The sequence below is a fragment of the Oreochromis niloticus genome, linkage group LG6, assembly GCF_001858045.2.
Source record: "Oreochromis niloticus isolate F11D_XX linkage group LG6, O_niloticus_UMD_NMBU, whole genome shotgun sequence".
NCBI classification, from domain to species: domain Eukaryota; kingdom Metazoa; phylum Chordata; class Actinopteri; order Cichliformes; family Cichlidae; genus Oreochromis; species Oreochromis niloticus.
In genome coordinates, this window is record NC_031971.2 from 6844792 (window position 1) to 6864522 (window position 19731).

The 19731-nt window shown below is 40.4% G+C and overlaps 2 long non-coding RNA genes across 2 annotated transcripts; both read right to left on the bottom strand.

Annotated features, from left to right (window-relative positions):
- Nucleotides 1-2886: 2886 nt before the first annotated feature.
- Nucleotides 2887-11374, bottom strand: LOC102082533 (uncharacterized). The gene is made up of 3 exons (XR_002062531.2): nt 11164-11374; nt 3487-3625; nt 2887-3022 (listed from the first exon to the last, which is right to left on the bottom strand). It is a non-coding gene; the product is annotated as an uncharacterized LOC102082533 (long non-coding RNA).
- A 223-nt stretch (nt 11375-11597) lies between these two features.
- Nucleotides 11598-19181, bottom strand: LOC109202592 (uncharacterized). The gene is made up of 7 exons (XR_002062530.2): nt 19063-19181; nt 14259-14340; nt 14126-14152; nt 13629-13706; nt 12055-12081; nt 11769-11947; nt 11598-11666 (listed from the first exon to the last, which is right to left on the bottom strand). It is a non-coding gene; the product is annotated as an uncharacterized LOC109202592 (long non-coding RNA).
- Nucleotides 19182-19731: the final 550 nt, after the last annotated feature.

Here is a 19731-nt window from a genome sequence, read left to right on the forward strand (position 1 = left end):
GCAAGGTGGAGGTGGAGTACTGGTTTGGGCTGGTATCATCAAAGATGAGCTTGTGGGGCCTTTTCGGGTTGAGGATGGAGTCAAGCTCAACTCCCAGTCCTACTGCCAGTTTCTGGAAGACACCTTCTTCAAGCAGTGGTACAGGAAGAAGTCTGCATCCTTCAAGAAAACATGATTTTCATGCAGGACAATGCTCCATCACACGCGTCCAAGTACTCCACAGCGTGGCTGGCAAGAAAGGGTATAAAAGAAGAAAAACTAATGACATGGCCTCCTTGTTCACCTGATCTGAACCCCATTGAGAACCTGTGGTCCATCATCAAATGTGAGATTTACAAGGAGGGAAAACAGTACACCTCTCTGAACAGTGTCTGGGAGGCTGTGGTTGCTGCTGCACGCAATGTTGATGGTGAACAGATGAAAACACTGACAGAATCCATGGATGGCAGGCTTTTGAGTGTCCTTGCAAAGAAAGGTGGCTATATTGGTCGCTGATTTGTTTTTGTTTTGTTTTTGAATGTCAGAAATGTATATTTGTGAATGTGGAGATGTTATATTGGTTTCACCGGTAAAAATAAATAATTGAAATGGGTATATATTTGTTTTTTGTTAAGTTGCCTAATAATTATGCACAGTAATAGTCACCTGCACACACAGATATCCCCCTAAAATAGCTAAAACTAAAAACAAACTAAAAACTACTTCCAAAAACATTCAGCTTTGATATTAATGAGTTTTTTGGGTTCATTGAGAACATGGTTGTTGTTCAATAATAAAATTATTCCTCAAAAATACAACTTGCCTAATAATTCTGCACTGGTAAAATGTATTATTTCTGTTCATGCTTTCAAACAATATTTCATGCATTGATGTCTTTGCAGCACTGTGTCTATGGACCTCTAACATGCCAGTTTAATTAAACAGTTCATAAAAAGCTCAGGGTTTTAAGTGTTATATGTAACAAATCTCTTCTTTAAAACTCAGTTTATTTGTCATATTTTCTCTCTCAGGTCTGAATGTCCACAGCATGCTGAAACATGAAGCCATCGTCCTCACTTTGGAAACGCTTAAGTTTCTGGAGGATAAGCTGCTCTGGCACGATGAGCGTTACACGCCTCTCCACCCGTTTAAACTACCCTACTCTGACTTTCCTTAAACAGTGGCCTGTAACATATTAACTGAGTTAAGTGTGTCATTAATAAATAACTCAAATGATGACAAATTGAAAAGTTTTCTTAGTTACTGGTGTTTAGAGAAGCCACACTTGTTATGGTTCACAGGAGTTCAGGAGTGAGCGATGAAAGTGATGCTACATCAGAGTCTGTCTCTGGACTGGTTGTTTGAGTTCAGCAGGAGGTGGTGAACCCACAGCTGCCAGTAGCGCCGCCTGGTGGGTGGGAGGATCATACTTCAGGTTCAGTATTATAGTTACGTTCTTCCTGGTCTGAGCCTCAGGCAGGAACTGGTCAGAAGAACTGAGTCAGTTTTTTAAAGTTCTGGTACAGAAAGAGAACTAAGACAGCCACACCATCACCTGTGGCTGACCACACACCGCTAATGATTTGTCTTCTCAGTGTTGATGTAATATTTTCGGTGGCAACATAACTAGAAGCAAAAAGTTCACTTTTGAAAATTCAAGACTAAAGTTCCACATTATGAAAAGTTACTCCAAAAAGTCTACAAAGGTTTTCTTTTTGTCTACCAAAGTACATTTTTCTAACTTCACGTGTGGAAAAAGCAAATAAAGAGATTAAGGAATGATTTACTGAACGACAGTCAGAATTACCAGAGTTAGCAGAGCTACCGTAGATCGGTTTATGGACTTTAATAAGGAGAGATAAGAATAGTGAGAATTTACATGCTGTAACTTAATGATGCTTGAAAATAATCCAGGAACTGCACTGCTTCTGAGCCTGTTCAGTCAGCACACAGTCTGTGTAATATGTGAATATTAATACATTTGACTTCTCCTCCCTTTTCCAATTAAAAGTTGCCAGTAGGGTTGTTGAACTTTGGGACCATGGAGCTGTGGTTTTAAAAAAAAAATCTTACAGTGTAATTACTGTATTTGGACAAAATAACCATTAACTGTAGTGTAAAAGTATGCAGGCCAAGGTTCACGTCAGGGTCAGTGGGGTTAGGAGTAAATTGGATTTAGTCACTGTCTGTGGCAAATAAATTCAATTTACCACCAGAAAAAGCCACAAATGGCAGTAATACTTTTTAAAACGCCTGATGACCAAAATCAGGTAACTTAGCCTGCTTAACTGCTCATTAACACGTTAAGTGGGTCACTTGCCTGCGTGCAAGAAAGCAACAAGTTTTAATGGTGACCATCAGGAAAACCAACACACCCACACTGAAAATAGGGTACACAGATTTATTTTCCTCCAAGGCAGCAGCAGCAGACCAGTGGCAGAAGACAGTTCTGTCCTGCAATCCAAGGCCACGGCCAAAATCACTGGTCTCGTCAGCCTTGTGTTGTTAGGGAGTGGGTTTCTACACCAGATCCTACGACTAAAACTCTCAAGCTCTGCCTCTCCGAGTCTTGTACAATTTCCTCTCATTGGTTACCTCCTCCTCCTTTTCTGTGTTTTGGCAGTTGTCAAACAACGATGTGGGCATTACCGCCACCAACTGGCTCAGAGTGTGAACCAGAATCCACTCATACCAAATCATCAAAAAAATAAAAATACTATTGCAGTACTCCATAATAGCAACCACTGACCTGAGGCTGTTGCTGTATCTCTTGATTATCCACCACTAACTAAAACTTGTTGTTGCGTGAGCATTCATGTAGACACACAAGGGGCTGACAAAAATCATCTAACGTGTCTCTTCATGGGGGGATATGTGGAAGAGAAGATAACTGACAACTGCACAACACTGTTTCAGCAAAACATGACTTTATTTGATTCTGTTTCACTTCTGGCTGGACTCTGACTTGGATGTGGACGCCCTCATAGAATGAAGGCGGCGCCTCTTGGCGATCTGTTCCTGGCACTTCTCCTTGGCCTCCTGTCTACAAGAACAAATGCGTGTCAGTCAAACAGCTCCCACATGTCCAACTTTGTCTCCTTAACATTTCACCATCACGTGCTCCTTAAATGTTTTTCAGAGGCAACCCATAATCTGCCGAATGCCATTACAGCTGTATCATGCAAGGCAACTCAAAACTACACTGCTGAAAAACACAGTCTGGTACTTTAAATTTCAAGAGACTCACGATTAAATCATAACTTAAAGTATATTTAAGGTCAGGAAATTAATTACAATATCTTGTTAGACACAATGTAGTTGATGTAACACAGCCGCTCCAACACTAGTGGAAATATCACACCTGCCAGAAATGTCCTTGTCACATTATCTTCATTGATCTGAACCACTAGAAATAAATGTAGTGTTCAGCTACACGACAAAAGCAGACTAGTGTGATCTTTGATTCTCAGCAGCTGGTTAAGAATAAAGGCCTATGTTAACACATACCTTCATCCTCTTGGCCAGCAGCTTGGCGTACTCTGAGGCCTCCTCCTTGTTCTTCTGGGTGTGCTGTCTCTTGAGTGCTGCAGCGCACGAGGAGTCACCAGTCTCTGGATGTTGGCAGCCTTCGTTCTGGACTTCTTACCTACCAAAGCGAGAGGATTGAAAGAGTCAATACTGACAAGGTCAAGTGTGGTAATGAGGAAGAAGCTTAATGGTCTCACTTTCTATGTCTGTAACAGTAACTTTAATGCAGGATGCCGGCATGCAGACACATCAATCAAAGCCTGCTGATGATTCATTACTGAGCAGAACACAATTCACACAAACTGAACATTTTCAACTCAGCACACCTGGGAGTTACCTGCAGCCTCTGATTCTGCTGAATCAAGTTTATTATCATAAAATTCATGTTCCAGCTTGTTCCTAATCCCAGCTGCTTTAGTCCAAATATGAATAATCCTGGGAGCTCATCAACACGACCATATTTAACGGCTCTCTTTAGTGATGAGTTCAAATTGGCTTTGCTACAAACACAATCTTACAAGCACAGACATTATTACACACATTAGACAATATTAGACACAGACATTATTACGTCTTTACAAACACTGGTCAGAATTGATACAGAAACTTCCTCAACTGAGTTTTAGTTACATACAACACGTCGACCTTCTTCATCTCACCAAGGTTGTGTTTGCATAATGCAGTCCTAAAAAACGTCTACAAATGAGCAGACACTGGCAGACGAGCGTCAAAGACCTGTTTTTGTAACTGTTCCTGCTCTTACGCTTCAAAAAAAGGAAGGAATTAAAAAGGACGTCTGACTGCACCACTGTCGACTTTGTCCAGAGTTGAGATTTTGGTCCACCTGCCGTGTCTTTGTGCGATGCAGAAAAGGTGAATGGATGGTCTCTACATGCATGGTTCTCACTGCAGGGTTCATACGCCTTTTTCAGGGTGAAATTCAAGCACTTTTTGAGCATTTTCAATGTCCCTTTCCAAGCTTTTCTCCAGCTCCAGCATATCACCATTATTTCACCCAAAGGCACCGAGTTAATACTCAAAAAAGCTGCAGCAATACACACAAATATAAACAGTACTTGGTGACAACTTTGCTTTTAGCCTTTAACCCTCTGAGTCCAGACTATAATTGGCCATTTCTGACTACTTTTGATTTGGCCTCTATATTTCACCTTTAAAAACTGTTCATCTTGCCAATCTGTTATTTTCATTTTGACAAACTGTATCAGCACAATTTATCTAAATTCAGACAAAATTGAAAATACAAGTAGAAATATTTTTTAAAAATATGCACAAGTTTTGCAAACAACAAAGTTATATGGTACCATTTGCCTAAAAATGCAGCCAAGGCTCAGACGTTTTTTATATAACCATTTAAAAGTATTTACAGAACAATCAGGGGTTCCATCAAATAAGAAGGCACACAAATTATTTATACAACTCCAAAAAATAGAGAACAGCACAGGGATAAACCTGCAGGTCTGACAGCAGGTGTGTCACTCAGCGTTTACACTGCAATCTGCCTTTGGTGGCTTTAAGGCAGCAACTGTGACGTTCACTAGTAGAACTGACACACAAAACAAAACAATGACTACACCACACACTAACTACACAAGACAACACACTAACTTGAGACTCCAAACACGATAAACGTCACAAATCTCTCACGTATCAAAACTCCCTCTCTCTCTCTCTCTCTCACTCGCTCTCTCTCGCCGGTCACTGCTAAAACTTCTCCCTCTTCCCAAACAACCAAATACCACATGTTGCCATATCATTTTTTGATTGGTCGACATGGTAAATTTTTCCACCAATAGGGAAGGAGTGTTTTTCTTTTTCTTTTTTCACTCACAAGCAAAGCGTGTTTGCTAGCGCTCTCCTTAGAAAACGCCGTTTTAACCGTTTCTTCCCGGAGTAAACGCCACTGTTTTATTAAAAAACACACAAAAACAAACAAAAAAAACCAACAAACATTGGTTCTAGGTGGCCTATCAACACAATTTAAAAACTGGTATATAGTTTGAAGTCTGCACGTTCGACCCAAGTTGAAACGGAGACTCTGGGTCCGTCGACCCCAGAGGGTTAACCAGAAAGCCTTAAGTTGGCTAGTTATGTATCGGTCTAATGTTCAAAGCGTTCACTTGAGTAAATTAACTCATATGACTGCTAAGTAATGTTACCTAAGTTCACAGCATATTCCATAACAGCGCTGCCATACTGCATCACACTCAGTGCATTTCACTCATTTCTCCAGAGAGTTTGATAGCTAGCAAAATAATAATCATAATTTTAAAAAATAGCATGTGTAACGTACACGTAGGGTGGGCGATATAAACGATATAAGATAGAAACGATATAAATTTGGCCAACGATAGAGATTTTGACTATACCGCTCTGATGATGTCATCAAGCTGCGCCTGCTTTGGTCGCAGCGGCTACAACCATTACCATCTGCAAATTATGCCGGGCGACAGTCATAGCAAAGAGATGAAGCACTTTTAAGATATGGGGAAAGCCCAAAACTGCGCTTCCTCCACTTCTGTAACATTGATTCATTAGTGTTGAAATGTCTCTCAGCTGTTCTAGTCCCATGTTGTTGCAGTATATTAATAACTAACCTTGTATTGTGGATGGATAATCTCAGTTGTTCTCCTGACTGAAGTTTGGCCCGTGTATAGCATCCTGCTATGCGATTGCATTTGTCCCTAACCACCAGAATCCCTCACGTTAACTTTTATCGAGTGGAAAAAAGTTGGCGTTCATCCTCCAGCTTCACTGTGCTAAAGTTATGCTAACATAGCTGTGTCGCTAGCGATCACGTAGCACAACATTACATACCAGTAGTGGTGCAACGGATCAAAAATCTCACGGTTCGGATTGGATCACAGTTTTAAGTCACGGATCGGCTCTATTTTCGGATCAGCAAACATAGAAAAAAAAAGACAAAAATTCGACTCGCCATTTACTTATTTAAGTATTTTTTGCCTATTAAAAACATGCTCACATTCTGCAACTTCTGTGGGTGCTGTGCTACTGGAAACTGAATTTCCCGGAGGAACCCACCCGAGGGATAAATAAAGTTTTATCTAATGTAATCTATAGGGCAGTACAGGGCTTTGTATCTACCACTCCGCTGTGATATAACAAGCGGTCACGTGGCTTTCCGTTGCCCTGGAGCTCCACCCATTTGTAGTTAGAGCAACAGAAGATGCCTGGGACAGTTCAGCCATAACTTTAAACTTCTCCTGCTCATACATGCTTGGAACGATCTTGTCACTGAAGTGGACGCCCAACGAGATATCATAGCGTGGCTCAAGCACGTTCATCACAGTTTAAACCCCTTGTTTTGCACAACAGAATACGGCCTCCCATCTGCAGCTAAACACCCCATTAGCTTTTGTAATAGCTTTAGCCCGGTTGGATTGGGAAGCAAAGGGCTGCTTAAATGCCGCAAATTCCTCTGCTCCGCTACTTGGACCACTAGCATTGACCATGACTATCGCTTAACAGACTGACCATGTGCACCATACGCATACTTTTTTTCTTTTTCGAATCTTCAGATCACGTGCGTACCGAACCGTGGAGTAAGATCGGTTCGGATCAACCGTGATCCGTTGCACCACTATATACCAGGTAGTCCAACTTCAGTAACCCTGCAAACGTCACTGCTGTTTAGTTTTCTGTCTTCGTTTATGTTGGAAGTGGTAGCAGAGCTGTACGTTTTAATTAGTTTCAAAAATCTCCCAGTAAGAACATGGTATGTCATGTTTAGGTGGAAACTAGCGACTTAACTTCCTGTTAACTTCTAACTCTGTTAAATTTAATAAATTCTGTTTTCATGGATGCCTGGATGTTAAACTTAATTGTTACACCTGCTAAAGCAGCAACGCTGATCATTTTATTAAAGATGAAAGAATTTAGACCGTTTTTAACTCAGTGTTCGTTTGACTTTGGGACCTGAAGTAGACGGAGTTTTGGACCCAGATTACTCCGTGAAGCTCCTCACTACGGCAGCCGTAATGCTTTGACAAGCCATCAAGCAGTGCGGCTTACCAAAGTTGTACTAAAACATTTTTTAACAGATTTCTGCACGCCAAAAATCGGTTCGAGGTCAGCAAGCACAACCAGAATTCATACATAAAGCGCACTCTCGATTTTTGAGAAAATTAAAGGATTTTAAGTGTGTCTTATAGTGTGGAAAATACGTTATACAGAAGAAAAGAATATATCACGATATATATCGTTACCGCACGTGCTTCAAATTATATCGCGATATGGATTTTAGGCCATATCCCCCAGCCCTATGTACAGGAAAATTATGTACTAGGACTCAAAGGAGTTTGCAAAGAAAAGCGTCTGGACTTCTTTGAGTTGCTTGAAGACGTTTCACCTCTCATCCGAGAAGCTTCTTCAGTTCTAAGGTCAAATGGCCGAGAGTCCCAGATTTAAACCCAGTGGGAGTAATCCCCCCAAAGAGGGACAAAGGACCCCCTGGTGATCCTCTAATCACATGCGACAAGGTGTGAAAGCGGGTGTGGTACCTAATCAGCCAGGGTTTTGGGTGAGCTCATTGTGAAACCTGGCCCCACCCTATCATGTGATTTCCTGAGGTCAGATGGCCCAGGATGTGAGTGGGCGTTAAGGCGTCTGGGGAGGGAACTCAAAACTGGATTATAGATGGCAGACAGTTGGTGTCGTAAACCACCGCCTCTGTTCAAAGATGGTCGCTCACAGTGGACATAGATGGCCTCTTTCACTCCTCTTTCAAACCATCTGTCCTCTCTGTCCAATATGTGAACATTGGCATCCTCGAAAGAGTGACCTTTATCCTTAAGATGCAGGTGGCTCTTCTAGAAGAGGTGGCTCTTCTAGAAGAGCCACCTCCACAGGACAAGACTCAGCAGTCCATCTGCATCTTAAGGATAAAGGTCACTCTTTCGAGGATGCCAATGTTCACATATTGGACAGAGAGGACAGATGGTTTGAAAGAGGAGTGAAAGAGGCCATCTATGTCCACTGTGAGCGACCATCTTTGAACAGAGGCGGTGGTTTACGACACCAACTGTCTGCCATCTATAATCCAGTTTTGAGTTCCCTCCCCAGACGCCTTAACGCCCACTCACATCCTGGGCCATCTGACCTCAGGAAATCACATGATAGGGTGGGCCAGGTTTCACAATGAGCTCACCCGAAACCCTGGCTGATTAGGTACCACACCCGCTTTCACACCTTGTCGCATGTGATTAGAGGATCACCAGGGGTCCTTTGTCCCTCTTTGGGGGATACTCCCACTGGGTTTAAATCTGGGACTCTCGGCCATTTGACCTTAGAACTGAAGAAGCTTCTCGGATGAGAGGTGAAACGTCTTCAAGCAACTCAAAGAAGTCCAGACGCTTTTCTTTGCAAACTCCTTTGACTACGATGACCTGGATGACTGAGAACCTTCACAGACATGTACTAGGACTCACCTATCATGGACTGGAGAGCGCAAACTCAGCTCTTGTCGTTTTCCATCAAACACTCAATAAAACAGCAACCTACAGGTATGTTAGCGCACTCATCCCCGACTGTCCGAGGGAGGGGCGGGGTCACACGTTAAAACCGAGGCGCAAGACAGCCCAGACGGGGAAATTTTGCTTTTACATTTTGCGACTCATTTTATTTCTCTATCTGATAAGAAAACTACTCAATCAGATAGCTGATTTTGGTGAATGAAATACAGTTACACTTTCAAACACTTTTAAGCACCACATCTGAAATTCAAGCACTTTTCAAACCTTGAAAAGACAACATTAAAATTCAAGCATTTTCAAGGATTTCAAGCACCCGTATGAACCCTGATGATATATAAGTCACTCGGATAACTTAAAAATGTAATTGTATGGCTTTTTTTGTGTTTTATTTGTTCCGGAGTAAATCGGTTTGGCTGAGATCAAAGTTATTAGATTAAATAAACGTTATTAATCCATCGGGTGGGTTCCTCCGGGATTTTCACACAGCTGAATAAACGTCAAACAGAAAACTGATTAAACAAGTGTGAGACGGTCGAGAATTTACGCCAGTGTAGGGCTGGGCCATATCATACCGTTCACGGTAATACCGGTGTATGTTGGGCAACGATAAGAAAATGAAATATCGCGATAGAATATGGGTAAAACGCGCATGCGCAGTGCCTATGTTTACATACGCACATGGCGGCGACGCAGAATGAGAAGAGCGAAAGTGTATCGTTGAATGAAACGGATGAACCAGAATTGGTTTGTAAAAATGCTGCAACTTCAATGGTGTGGAACTGGTTTGGCTTTCGTCCGTCAGATATACAACAAAGCACTATTTGTCGTCGTTATTACCATGTTTTGGGGAAAATACGGCACACTTAAAATCAATCCTTTGATTTTTCTGAAAATCGACAGTGCCCCTTATAATCCCGTGTGCCTTATGTATGAATTCTGGTTGTGTTTACTGACCTGGAAACGATTTTATGTAGTACACGGCGCTCGAAAATCTGTCAAATGTTTCAGTATGACTTTACTAAGCTGCAAAGCCGCACCGCTCGATGGATTGTCGGAGCATTACGACTATCGTAGGCAGGCGCCTCGCGGAGTGATACATACTGTGCTTCGACATAATATTACCGTATTGTGTGTGTATAACCTCTTTTTAAGTTTTGTGGATATTCTACATGGTTATGCTGAGGATATGTCGGCCAATTTCCACTGGAAATGCCTTTTGGTTAAACTGTCAGCAAGGAATTTGCATTTGCACTGTTAAATTTTTTATATAACTTTAATGCACTTAAAACAGCTGCTTGTTTAAGTCAAAATACATTGATGGTTTGTTTTTTATTTGCACTAATAAAGTTGAGGAGTTGTAAAGTATTTTGTCTAGTGTCAATTATATCGTCATCACAAATATTTATGGTCATATCGCCCTGCTCTACGCCAGTGTCCTGTTATATTTTGCAGACGGCCGAGTTTATTAAACTCCACAGACACAGTGGTGACGCAAATCTGAAGGCTAGACCGTCCCATTTCACAGCCTCGCACTTCCGGCCTTCTCGGTCTTCGAAGGACCCGGCCCACGTAGACCGCGAAGGCCGGGTCCTCCGAAGGATGCAGCCGACGTTTTGGGACACAGCTATGGTGTGCTGCTTCAGATGGCCTGGCCTCCACAGTCACCTGACCTAAACCCAATTCAGACAATTTTGGAAGAAATGGACGCAGAGTGAAGGCAAAAGGGCCAACAAGTGCTCAGCATCTCTGGGAACTCCTTCAAGACTGCTGGAAAACCATTTCAGGTGACGACCTCATGAAGCTCATCGAGAGATGCCAAGAGTGTGCAAAGCAGTGATCAAAGCAAAAGGTGGCTATTTTGAAGACTATATAATAAACATTATTTGAGTTATTTCACACTTTCTTTGTTTACTACATAATACTATATGTGTTCATTCAAAGTTTTGATTCTTTCAGTTACAAACTACAATGTAAATCGTCATGAAGAAGAAAACCATTGAATGAGAAGGTGTGTCCAAACACACTCACTCTCTGATATATTAGATATAAGAACACACACACACACAAACTATGACTATTAGGAAATATTCTTTGGTACTGACACAAGATGAAATATGAGAGAAATATGTAAGATGTACAGGATCACCTGACAAAGCTGTTCTGCACAGTCCAGCAGCAGATTCTATCTGGACCTGCTGCCTTCCTTTCCTTCGTCCTCTTGGGCTGTCGATGTGGGGTTGGGCTGGGCCGGGTTGAGGGATGCCCCCCACTCCCCCCGCCAGGTGAGATGGTGGGGGGCAGAAATGAAAATCCATGTGAGAGATTATCTAAAGTTTGTTTGGACTGGGGTGGGGTGAGGGATTCCCCCACTCCCCCCGCCAGGTGGGATGGTGGGGGGCAGAAATGAAAATCCATGTGAGAGATTATCTAAAGTTTGTTTGGACTGGGGTGGGGTGAGGGATGGGGCTGGCTCTGTGCCCCCCCCCCCCCGGGGACAAGAGACAACACAACTGATCAGGTGAGAAGTCAGCTTACCTGATCAGTTGTGCTGTGGGTTGGGGCTGGGCTGGGGTGAGGGATGGGCTGGCTCTTTTGTGCTGGGGGGGGTTAAGAATTGCTTACAGGCGCAATGCCCTGCGCCAGCTGCTCCTGAAAAAAATACATTAAAAAAAAAAAAAAAAAAAAACATAAGTACTTCCAAGAAACATTCCTGCCCAGGTCAATGAAACTGACGGTTTAATAACTTCATACCTCATCCCACACATATCCGGATCTTCCACCGGAGAGGGCGCCGGTTGACGTCCCCAGGTGGCGGGTTTTCTTCCCAGCCCCGCTGGTACCCGGACCTGTCATCGCAGATTATACTGAAAATCTGGGTGCTACTACAGCATAGGAACTTACTTGGGTGGTTTTTTCTTTCCTGCTGTTTTCTGAACAAACAAACAAAACGGCAGGTTAAGAAATAAATACTCCAATTCGGACACCTTGGAAGGTTTTTATATATAATTGAAAAAAAAAAACCTGGAGAAATACTTACGGGCAGCAGCCCACAGGCCAATTGGTCCTGAAAAAAATACATTAAAAAAAAACACATAAGTACTTCAAACAAACATTGCTGCCCGGGGGTCCGTTCTTCGTACCTCGCTAAGTAAGTTAGCTGGATTTGATTGTTGACGATTTCGCGTGATCTTGGATCGTTCAGTTCTCCGAAGCTCATCCGGGACTTGCTGTCATAGCAACAGATCCGTAAGCGTAAACCTGCTCGGGAGCAGGCTTACTTTATGTAAACAGGATTAGATCGCGGCCACTCAGGTATGTCCGCTTCATTTATACGAAAGCAACAGCGATATTTCTCCACTGTTTTTCCATAAATAAATATTATCAATGTAACTAAAGATAATGCAGTATTTGATTCTTTTATTGATTTCATACAGATACATACAGGTCATTTCCTAAAAAAAGGGAAATGTACTATTAATCATTCTATTTCATGTATTTGATTATTTCAGATGTAATTCATATTTTAGAGTAGTAATAGTAAATTACTTGGTGTAATCAAGATGAGAGACCACTGCTATAAAAGCGATAAATAATTTAAAAAGAAGATATATATCTCCCAACTTACTGTGCATGCTTCAGTCACCCCTTGCATGGGAACAGGTAAAAGTGATGGAGTGTTATGTGAAACTACACACCAAAAAAACCCACAATGTCAATAAATGACACAGTACAAAAAGCATTTTAATTAAGGCAACAACCAAATATTTTACATTGTACAAATAGAATTATGAGCTCATTTACCAGTTATGAAGGTGCTGCTGCTACTGCACCCCGGCTGCTCGTCTAAGGAAGAGCTGCCCCCAGGGATGCCCTCAACAATGGGTCTGGTGGCAACCCTAGGGCCAGCTCCTCTGCCGGGGTGTGACGAGGGGGTGCAGGACCACCACCTGTCTTTATTTGCCCTGCCCTTTTCTTGGTTGCTGTTATAAACAAACAAACAGATTATTTCAGGGTCTCTTTTCAAGAGACTAAAAGCAATATAAGTGGTAAATATTACCATTCTGTAGAATATTCTTATATTTCACTTTTACTTGTCCCCATGTTCTAGTGGGTCCTGTTGTGGCTCTAATGTGAAAGAGGATATGATGTAATATAATATAATAAATTACTTATGAGTTTAATTTGTCAGCAACTTTCTGCCAGCCCTCTCTCCTTGCTTTTGCAGCCTTTGCAGTGTTCCCCTGCGTTTTAATTAGACTCTGAAACTCCTGATATCCCTCAATCAAGAGTTCTTGCTCTGCTGCCGTGAAATACTCAGCGCGCTCCTTCGACATCTTCGCCGACCAATCACAGGGTTGCCGATCAATGTTTCTGCTATCGATGCGTAGCCCCTTTTAAACCACCCAGTGATCTCAGATTACTTCATCCAGCTATACTAATCGTCAACAACAGGTGTGTTCGGAGAACCGGATTAGCGAGCTCAAAGTTGGCGCGATGATTTGATCTTGGATGTGTCATTTGATCTTGGATGTAGTAAGCGAGGTACGAAGAACGGACCCCAGGGCAATGAAACTGACGGTGTAATAACTTCATGCCTCATCCCACACATACCTTCAGCTGTTCCTCTTGTCTATTTTTCTGAGGGTGTCTGTCGGTGAGCTTTGGTGGCCTTTTCTTTTCTTCTGTTTTCTGAACAAACAAACAAAACAGCAGGTTAAGAAATAAATACTCCAATTCGGACACCTTGGAAGGTTTTTATATATGTATACATACACACATATACATACGTATACATACACACATATACATACGTATACATACACACATATATACATACGTATACATACACACATATATACATACACACATATATACACACACACACATATACACACATATATACATATATACACATATATACACATACACATATACATATATATATATACATACACATATACATATATACACATATACATATATACACATATACATATATACACATATACACATATACATATATACACATATACATATACATATATATATATACATATATATAATTGAAAAAAAAATTGAAAAAAAAAAACCCCTGGAGAAATACTTACGGGCAGCAGCCCATGGGCCAATTGCTCCTGAAAAACATACATTAAAAAAACACATAAGTACTTCCAACAAACATTGCTGCCCAGGACAATGAAACTGACGGTGTAATAACTTCATGCCTCATCCCACACATACCCGGACTTGCCACCGGAGGAGGCGGCGGTCCGCCTCCCCCGGTGGGGGCTGCCTGTCTCACCCCTTGCGGTAGTGGTGGTATCTGCAGACATGAGAAAAACCTGTGAGTAGGGCTGTGCGATATGACCAAAATCTCATATCCCGATATTAAGACATCTATCGTCCGATAACGATATAAATCACAAAAATGTAACATTTTCTGTAAATTCTGTGAATGTCGGGCAGCTCGACTTGCGTGAAGTGTTTCCAGCTGGGCGTCGCGTACCTGGAGTCCAGTGTTTTAACTGATGCATGAAACGATACATTTTTAGACATAGGTTGTAATGGCTGCCGTTTTCTTTGTGAGTATTTATTACACAGCGTGCTGCGGGGAAAAGCCTGTTCTAACGTTTGAGTCTGAGGTTTATTTTTTAGCACCTGGCGGCTCTTTTTTGCTTCTCATCCGTAAATACTCTGCATCTTTCACGTGATTCAGTTTATTTTGAAAAGTCTCAACAGGATCTTGAGCTTTATTGTGAAAGGTTTATGTGGAAAATAAACAAGCGGACACGAGGTGGTTTTACCGTCGTTGTTGCTAACGACAACGCATAAAAACAAGCGCTTGTCCGTCTGTAGTGTGGTTATATTAAATATAAGAGAAAGAGAGAACTTTAGGAAATTAATATAGCCACTACAGTGACCATCAAAATAATGAAAAAATATTGCCGTAAACAGTTTATTTTGCGACACCACGAAACAAACGATAGCGTAAAATGAAACGATAGACGTTTTTCTATCGTCATCCGATATATATCGTTATATCGAACAGCCCTACCTGTGAGCAAACATGTAACTATCACATCAATGTGAATCTGATGGGTGTGGTTCTATTTTTCCAGACTGCTGCTGTATTAAGGAAGTACAAACAGAATGTTACAGAACTGGTACAAACCTACCAGTGAGCAAATTCTCATACATTGAGACTAGCAGACAAATCAACAACACACCTCCTCCAATTAACCCTTTAAGACCTACCATAGAACCAAGTCCGCCAGAGCTTATATTATATTTTTACATGCTGTAGTGCCATTTTTGGGAGCATTTCAAGTTGCTATACATCAATACAACCATTATAGCCCAAATTTTAATAATATGTATGCATTAAGTGCATAGTAATTACATAAATTGCAAAAAAGTGCAATAAACTACAAAACAATTGAAAATCGTTTTTGTTTTTTTCTAGTTTTTCTAGTTAGAGAAATTTAAGAGGCTTATCCCTCAAAACTGTAAATATAAAAAAGTTGTACAAAATAGTTTCCCACCACAGGAAATTTATTTTAAGTGTCTTCTTAGTTTTATTTTTGAAATACACCAATTTTTATATACTGCAGGAAAAACGAAAATAAATATTATAATGCAAATTTGCAAAAAAACAGCATATGCATCAACATAAACTATTTCCAGCAGTGCAATATGAGTCCTAAGCATCCCAGAAACGACACAGAAAGTCATAAAGTCAAACATAACTTTTAAAAACACCAGTATAGGCTCATGAGGCCCTGATGGTAAAAAAAACTACATTTCCGCAAAATGACGCCACTTCCAGTTTCGGGCAGGTCATGGCGGACATGCGACAATTCGCGCTGATGGACGTAAGAAGTGTTACAAACAGCTGATCGGATCGGCAAAGCGTGTTTCTGGAATATTGTGTTTTTGTTGCTGCAAGTGCTTTTTATGCAGTTTTTTCAAAGCTATATGTAGAAGGAAATTGTGACCTAGGACAAGCTGATAGCATAAGATGTAAGTACAACTCCTCCGGTTTCATATGCCAAAAAAAGTTTTGCGCTAGCTTACGTGGTTGCAGTGCTACCGGGATTTAAAATAGTTACGCAAAATGGAGCGTGCCCGCTCTGACCGGCTTTAAAGGGTTAATGGCTAGTTAATATTGTGCTGAACACAGTCCAACACATTCAATAAGCCGCTCACTGTCTATCTACTGGTTACTATCATAGCCAAGTGGCTAACAAACGTAAACATAAGTTTTTCCAATCCCTACTATACATATATATTAGTGCTGTCAATAGGTTATAAAAAATTAACTAATTAATTGCACAATTTTCTGTAATTAATCGCAATTAGTTGATCAATAGCCAGCATGCAATTACATTTTTCAGCTTTATATTTGAGCTTTTAACTGACATTTATACATATAATGAAGTCCTTTTCATTTTTGATCCACTGCGTTTTGTAACTTGGCTATTCTTTGTAGATGGTATTGTGGTTTGTTGCTGGCTTACAGGACGGTCCTTTGGGCCTTTGATGACCTTGAGTATGCTTTCCCCACAAAGACAGAAAATCAGAAGAAAACAAGACATTACATCTTCAACTGTTATTAACAGAAAAAAATGTGAAGGCTAATTTCAATAAACTACTGAATTCAAATCAGTTTATTAATATACAGTAGTATAGTTATAATATACCACCAAATAATAACAACAGTCCTCTTAAGGCCCTTTATATTGTAAACTAAGACCCTACAACAGGGTAAACCCATAGAGAGAGAACAACAACAATCAGATGACCCCTTTATGAGCAAGCACTTGGTGACAGTGTTAATACTAGAGATGGCACGATACCACTTTTTTATGTCTGATACCGATATCATAAATTTGGATATCTGCCGATACCGATATGAATCCGATATAGTGTGTTTTTTAATCAATAAAAATATTTTTTTAATATCTTGCTGCTTTTTGTATAAGTTCATACTCAAGTTACAAAAACAAAAAACATAAACACTAAAGCTATTCTGTTATACCTGTATGCAAAAAGTATACCACCTACTCCATCCTCCCTATTCTAGTATTTTAAAGAGTACTTAGCAGAAATATTAAGCAACCTAACTAATGGGGTTCTAAAACTTCCAGCAAAAAAATAAAAGAAAAAAGGGAACCACCACCCACCCTCATGATGCTTAATCGACGTAATCAACTTTAATTTGATGCAGTGTGGGGAAAAAAAATGCACAGAGCACAATTATTTTTCAAGAATAATTAAATAGATTCGGCATCTTTCTTCAACAGAATTGCAGACTGCACAGATGGAAAAAGTACTACAGCTTACTAGGGTATATTAGACTTAATAGTTACTATATACAGTAATGGACTTCTATACATTTTACATCAGATTAAAACTTTGGGTGTAAGATTCAGATAATTATTTATTAAAAGCTACACATTTTAAATGAGAATAAGAAAGAAAACTATGTCTTTGTGCCCCCTTTTCCCTGTTAATGCCCTATCGGCCCCCCTGGCTAAACTTTGCTAGATCCGCCCCTGCAGAGTTACCAGCCGTCAGCTACGTAGAAAAGGATCCTGGTGTAGAAAGTAATATTAAATAATTTCTAACAACAGCTTATCAAGCTTAAATGTGCTGCTGTTGTTCAGCCGCTGGTTTCCTCTTTCTGGCGCGAAGTGGGCGATAAACAAACAAGAGGGACTCGCGACAGAAAAGCCGATCAGCTGATCATTGATCAGTTTCATGATTGAAGTAGCAGCAGGAGAGGGAGGGAGAGAGAGAGGCAGTCGCTCCATATATCGGTTGTTAAGCTTAACGTGGGAATGCTTTACAAACATTCAGAGATGGACTTACACACTTGCTTTACTTCTCTCTGGGATAACTTTGTTGGAGATGAAATGCCGGGTTGTTAGCGAGGCTCAAAATGCTCAACCAGACCACCGACAGGTCTCGCACGCCACAGCCGCTCTATCACGTGACGCATACTGCTCCGACGTGCTAAGGTTATGAGGCGAGTTACAGCGTGTCTCAAGTTTTGTGAGGTGCTTTTTTGATATTTAACGGATCGGATTACATTTTTTATTTCTCTCTGATATCCGATCCAGTAATTTAGGTCAGTATCGGACCGATACTGATATCGGATCGCTCCATCTATAGTTAATACATGTATAAATATTAAACTTTCCCTGCTAAAATTAGCAAATTTACAGCTCGATATTTTTGCCACAGTTCAAAATAACACTTTTTTGTTTGATAGTGAGCCTTGGTTCTGCTTCAAGGTTCATCTACTGTCTGACAGAATGACATTTTAGTTGACCCTCAAAGGTTTAAAAAACAGCCTTAAAATGAGAATTTAGATCAGTGAGAAGCTTCAGGCTCACACTGATTATTAACACACACCTCATTATTTAAATCAGTAGCCATGTTTAGTAGAAGTATTCATTTTGTAATAGTACATATGTTAGAAAATAAGGGAAAGCATAATGAGGCCGCGTTGTTGAACTTGAAAGCAGGATTTTTGATATCAAAACGAATTCAGAAGTTCATGTGATGTCGAAAAAGCTCCCCATCACTTTTAAAATCTCTTAACTATGAAATTACGATTAATATTTATAACCAATTAATTTATTGATTTTTAAATCATCCTTCAAGCGTTTGTAGATTGTGAGATAAAATACAACTAACTTATCAGTCTGTATCAGTAACTGAGCTACTGGATGTATGATTGAATAGAATTTACTGTAACCTTTTACACAGTACATCACCAAAATATACATCATTGTCAAAGTTAGTAAAACCACTTTCTAACACAAACGCATTTCGGTGAATTATCGTTAGCAAGATGCCAATTTTAGCAAGAGACTAGCATACTTCTTTAGCAAGCACGTGGTCTCAACTCACCAAGATAAGCTATCAGCGGGAACACAGCAAGGTGCTCCCGTTAACTTAACACATAAAAGTTTTCAAGTCAGCTTTCGGACAGTGCAAACACTTGTTTATAACCCTTTTTTCCTGCATTAAAACTCACCAAAACGACGATAATTCAGCACGGATCATCTGCAGCCTGTCTCGTTTGCTTTCAAAGCGTGAAAGACCTAGCTAATGCGTGCTGGTGGTCCAGTGCGTGGAAGGCGGGACTAATATTGCTTCTAAACAAATGAAATTATTAACACCAAATGTGATCCTCTCTCTAACTTTAGAGAGAGAATCATATTTCCTCTTTTCAAAATAAATATTTTTTTCAAAATAAAACTGTGAAAATGCATTTATACAAATAAAAAGCAGAAAGAAATTAGAAAAAAAGTTTTCTCTACTTGTTTACACTAACATCTGGGTTGATTTGCTAACTCAGCCTGACAGTATTTCAAATTAGATTTTGGCACAGCTGTTAGCAAGTGTAGCTAACTGTTTTTTTCAACTTTCATTCCTCACATACACGCAGAGTACAACTTGCAGTGAAATGCTTGCGTCTGAGCAGACAGGCTGCAGACATGACCGTGCCATCTCAGGGCTATTATGAGATATATATATATATATATATATATATATATATATATATATATATATATATATATATATATACACACACACACACACACACACACATTAGTGGTGCAACGAATCAAAAATCTCACGGTTCGGATCGGATCACGGATCAGCAAAAATAGAAAAAAAAAAGACAAAAGTTCTGCTTGCC